Genomic DNA, 5,639 nt, shown 5'->3' on the forward strand with positions numbered 1-5,639 from the left:
GAGTATATTGGATAACTGCAGCCACACTACTTGCTAGAGAAGTTCTCAGCTATATTTTCGTGGCTCTTTATTTACCACCACAGACAGATGCTGGCATAAGGACCGTATAATGGAATAACAAACAGGAAACCACTCACCCAGAGGCGGCGCCCTAGTTGCCGGAGAACTTTAATGCAGGAAACGTAAATCAGTTCTTACCAAATCTCTATCAACATTTCATTGGCGCAACCAGAGGGGAAAAAAATTCTAGATCACCTGTACTCCACACCACTGAGACGCGTACAAAAGCTCTCCCTCGCCCTCCATTGGTAAATCCGACCACAATCTCTCCTCCTGATTCCTGCTTACAAGCAAATAATTAAGCAGGGAAGGCACCAGTGACTTGTCTATAAAAAAAATTGTCATCTTCCGATGACATTGAGGAATACACCACATAGTCACTGTATCCAATAAGCGCATGAGAACGTCGGCCCTACAGGGACTGTACGTACATACCCCAACAGAAGCATGGATTACAGGCAACATTCGCACTGAGCTAAAGTTGTAGAGCTGCCGCCTTTCAAGGTGCGGGACCTCTAACCCGGGAAAGCTTACAAGAAATCCCGCTATGCCCTGCGACAACCATCAAACAGGCAAAGCGTCAATACAGGGCAAAGATTGAATCATACTTACACCGCTCCAACGCTCGTCGGACTGTCGCAGGGTTGCAAACTATTACAGGACTACAAAGGGAAGCACAGCGCGGCGTGCCGTGACACGAGCCTTACCAGACGAGCTAAGTTCACTTCTATGCTCGCTTCGAGGCAAGCAACCTGAGTTCATGCCATTGAGAGCATCAGCTGTTCGGAGGCATTTCATCGCATACCCCTTAAGCTAAAGTTTCTGTCCAAAGGTCTTTACAAGTTCAGACCTATATTATCAATGTATTCTTAACTATGTGTGCGTTGTCCAGTAGCTTTACAAGATCAGATAGGCCAGACCAGCACGTTCTTGTTAGTTTTACCTTGCCTCATCTACACAGATTCTGGCTTACGTTCTGTTTTTTACAAGTCCAATTGGTCAATTTGATGTTGATCTAGCTTGGACACTCAACAGGTTCTGCTACATATGTCTAATTTTTAAGCTTATATGATTTTCTTTCTACTTCAAAGAGTAACATATAGGTTACTGAAAATCATCAGATGACTGCGAAAAATCTCAACACGACGTCAAATGATATCCTTGGCTATATGCACGGGGTATCCGTACCGAGTCAATGATAACATGGCTATATGCACGGGTACCCAAGTAGCGAGTCCATTGATTAACATGGCTATATCGCGGGTCGTCGGTACCAGAGCGAGTCCATGTGCAGGGCTATATGCGCGGGGGTTGGGAGGCAGGGTACCAGTAGCGAGTCCATGTGCAGGGCTATATACACGGGTACAGTAGCGAGGCCATGTGCTATGGGGCTATTATACGTGGGGTAACCAGTAGCGAGGCCATGGGCAGGCTATATACGTGGGTACCAGTAGCGAAAGCCATGTGCAGGGCTATATACTGTGGGTACCAGTAGCGAAGGCCATGTGCAGGGCTATATACGTGGGGTACCAGGAGCGAGGCCATGTGCAGGGATATACGTGGGGACCAGAGCGAGGCCATGTGCGCAGGGCTATATACGTGGGGTACCAAGTTAGCAGGCCATGTGCAGGGCTATTTACGTGGGGTACCAGTAGCGAGGCCATGTGCCAGGGCTATTATACAGTGGGGTACAGTTAGCGAGGCCATTGCAGGGCATATATACGTGGGTACCAGTTAGCCGGAGGCCATGTGCAGGGCTATATACGTGGGACCAGTGAGCCGAGTCCATGTGCAGGGCTATAATACGTGGAGGTACCAGTAGCGAAGCCAATGTGCAGGTATTATACGTGGGGTACCAGTAGCGAGGCCATGTGCCAGTGTTATACGTGGGGGTTGTACCAGTAGCGAGGCCATGTGCAGGGCTAATATACGTGGGTACCAGTAGCGAGCAATCTTCTATCTGTGCAGTGCACCTGCTTAGGGCTATATACGTGTGGAGGTACCAGTAGCGAGGCCATGTGAGGGCTATAGACGCGGTCGGTTACCAGTAGCGAGGCCATGTGCAGGGCATATACATCCGATGGGTACCCAGTAGCGGCCATGTGCCAGGCTATATACGTGGGCGTACCAGTAGCGAAGGCCATCGTGCAGGGCTATATACGCGGGCGTACCAGTAGCAGAGCCATGTGCAGCGGCTTATATACGTGGGGTACAGTAGCCCGAGGCCATGTGCAGGGCCTATTAACGTGGCTCGGGTACCAGTAGCGAGGCCATGTAGCAGGCCTATATACGTGGTGTACCAGTAGCGAGGCCATGTGCAGGGCTATATACGTAGGGTACCAGTAGCGAGGCCATTGTGCAGGGCGCTAATACGTTTGGGGTACCAGCTAGCGAGGCCATGTGCAGGGCTATATGCACGGAGGTACAGTAGCGAGGCCATGTGCAGGGCTAATATTACGTGGGTACCAGTAGCGAGGCCATGATAACATGGCTATATGCACGGCGGTACCAGTAGCGAGCGCCATGTGCAGGCTATAATACGGGGTACCAGTAGCGAGGCCATGTGCAGGGCTATAACGTGGGGTACCAGTAGCGAGGCCATGTGCATGGCTATATACGTGGGGTACCAGTAGCGAGGGCCATGATAACATGGCTCTATATGCACGGGGTACCAGTTAGCGAGCCATGTGCAGGGCATATAACAGTGGCGTATCATCTAGCGAGGCCATGTGCAGCGGCTATATACGTGGGTACCAGTAGCGAGTCCATTGCAGGGCTATATACACGGGGTACCAGTAGCGAGGCCATGTGCAGGGCTACGAGGTAATGGAGGTACATGCACAGTGCATTCAGAAAGTATTCATTACCCCTTGACTTATTCCACATGTTGTTTAACAGCCTGATTCAAAATGGATTAAATTGATTTTATTTCTCACCCATCTACACACAATACCCTATAATGACAAAGTGAAAACATTTTTTATAGAAATGTAAGCAAATGTATTGAAAAAGAAATACAGAAATACCATTTACATAAATATTCATACCCCTAGGTCAATGCGTGTTAGAGGGTTGGCAATGATTACAGCTGTGAGTCTCTAAGAGCTTTGCACACCTGGATTGTACAATGTTTTCACATTTATTATAAAAACAAATCTTCAAGCTCTTGTCAATTTGTTGGTTGTGGGACCATTCAACTTTGCTGTGGCAGTACTAGGCCATTGCAATTCTCGTAAAGTCCTGGATGGTTCTGTCTGACCCGCCGGTTAGAGGTCCTGATTCAGTCCGGATGGTATGGTCTATTAGTCTGTCTTAAAATCTGTCTGGTAGACCTTAGGCAACGGTCTCCGGCGGGAGATGCACTGTCTCTGACGCTGCGATGGAGCAGTCTCTGGTATAGAGCGTCCTGGATCTGATTGGTAGTCCTGTCTGACCCGGCCTGGTTATAGAGGTCCTGGATGGCGTCTGTCTGACCCGGCCTAGGTATAGAGGTCCGGGATGGTAGTCTGTCTGACCCGGCCTGGTATAGAGGTCCTGGATTGCAGTTCCTGTATCTGACCCGGCCTGGTATAGAGGGTCCTGGTTGATACAGGCCAGTCTCGTCTGACCCGGCCTGGTATAGAGGTCCTGGATTGGCAGTCTGTCTGACCCGGCCCTGGTATAGAGGTCCTGGATGGCTAGTCTGTCTGACCCGGCCTGGTATAGAGGTCTGGATGGAGTCTGTCTGAACCCGGCCTCGAGCATCAAGAGCGTCCTGGATGGGCAGTCTGTCTGGACCCGGCCTGGTATAGAAGGTCCTGGATGCAGTTCTGTCTGACCCGGGCCTCGGTATGAGGTCCTGGATGGTAGTCTGTCTGACCCGCCTGGTATAGAGGTCCTGGATGGCAGGTCTGTCTCGACGCCGGTCCTGGACTCAGAGGTTCCTCGGATTATGTGTCAGTGCTGTTGACCGGCCTGCGTATAGAGGTCCTGGATGGCAGGGTACTTCTGACCCGGCCATGGTATAGAGGTCTGATGGTAGGTCTGTCTGAACCCGGGCTGTATAGTAGGTCTGGATTGGTAGTCTTGTCTGCCCGGCCTGTATAGAGGTCCTGGATGGCAGTCTGTCTGACCCGGCCTGGTATAGAGGTCCTGGATGCAGCTCTGTCTGACCCGGCCTGTATAGAGGTCCTGGATGGATGCAGTCTGTCTGACCCGGCCTGGTATAGAGGTCCTGATGTAGTCTGTCTGACCCGCCTGGTTATAGAGTCCTGGATGGTAGTCTGTCTGACCCGGCCTGTATAGAGGTCCTGGATGGCAGTCAGTCTGACCCGCCTGGTATAGAGGTTCCTGAGATGGCAGTCTTTCTGTCACCCGGCCTGGTATAGAGGTCCTGGATGGCAGTCTGTCTGACCCGCCTGGTATAGAGGTCCTGGATGGTAGTCTGTCTGACCGCGCCTGGTATAGAGGTCCTGGATGGTAGTCTGTCTGACCCGGCTGTATAGAGGTCCTGGATAGCAGTCTGTCTGACCCGCCTGGTATAGAGGTCCTGGGTGGTCAGTCTGCTGACCCGGCCTGGTATAGAGGTTCCTGGATGCGTAGTTGTCTGACTACTGCTGTACAACTTTCCACCGCTCCTTGCTTCACCCTTTACAGGAAGAGTAGAACTAAATCACACAGAAGGACATTTCTCACTTTAGTTTGTTTAAAAGGTATTTCATCTCCGGTGACTGGGGCAGGAAGAGACTTGGGCACTTTTTCTATTCTGTGTTTTCCAGGAAGCGCCAGTCCTGTTCCTGGTTTCCTCCCTGATGATGTGTGGAAGGAAGGATAGGGTGGGAGAAATAGAAGGGGGGGGGAGTAGCTGTGTCTCTACCGTGTTGTCGTGTTGTTTAAGCCTATCCTTAACTATTTGGAGTTAATGCCTAAACTTCACCCTAAACACTAAATGTGATGTTGGAACAAACTTCTTAAATGTTACGTTTGAAGAAACATGGATAAAAACGCTAATTGAGAGGACGTGAGACTGAGAGACAGCTGATAGGACAAAAAACACAGACCATGAAGACAAAGGAAGATTCAGTGTTCACTACTAGAACCAGCTGAATCTCCTCCGTTAGTGTCAACCTGATGATGTGTTTCACTACTAGAACCAGCCTGAACTCTTCCTCCGTGATTGTCAACCTGTTGATGTGTCACTACTAGAACCAGCTGAATCTCCTCTGTTATGTCAACCTGTTGATGTGATTCGCACTACTAGAACCAGCTGAATCCTCTCTGTTAGTCAACCTGTTTGAATGGTGTGTCACTACTAGAACCAGCTGAATCTCCTTCTGTTATGTCAACCTGTTGATGTGTTCACTACTTAGAACCAGCTGAAATCTCCTCTGTCAACCTGTGATGTGTTTCACTACTAGAACAGCTGAATCTCCTCCGTTATGTCAACCTGTTGATGTGTTCACTACTAGAACCAGCTGAATTCTCCGCCATTTTGTCAACCTGTTGATGTGTTCACTACTAGAACCAGCTGAATCTCCTCTTCAACCTGTTGATGTGTCCACTACTAGAAACCAGCTGAATCTCCTCCATTATGTCACCTG

At 49.9% G+C, this 5,639-nt stretch overlaps 1 long non-coding RNA gene across 1 annotated transcript; it reads left to right on the forward strand.

Annotated features, from left to right (window-relative positions):
* The first annotated feature begins 3,730 nt into the window (after nt 1–3,730).
* Nucleotides 3,731–4,531, forward strand: LOC139026590 (uncharacterized). The gene is made up of 3 exons (XR_011478438.1): nt 3,731–3,767; nt 4,149–4,270; nt 4,430–4,531. It is a non-coding gene; the product is annotated as an uncharacterized lncRNA (long non-coding RNA).
* Nucleotides 4,532–5,639: the final 1,108 nt, after the last annotated feature.

The sequence above is a fragment of the Salvelinus sp. IW2-2015 genome, unplaced genomic scaffold (assembly GCF_002910315.2).
Source record: "Salvelinus sp. IW2-2015 unplaced genomic scaffold, ASM291031v2 Un_scaffold5221, whole genome shotgun sequence".
Taxonomy (NCBI): domain Eukaryota; kingdom Metazoa; phylum Chordata; class Actinopteri; order Salmoniformes; family Salmonidae; genus Salvelinus; species Salvelinus sp. IW2-2015.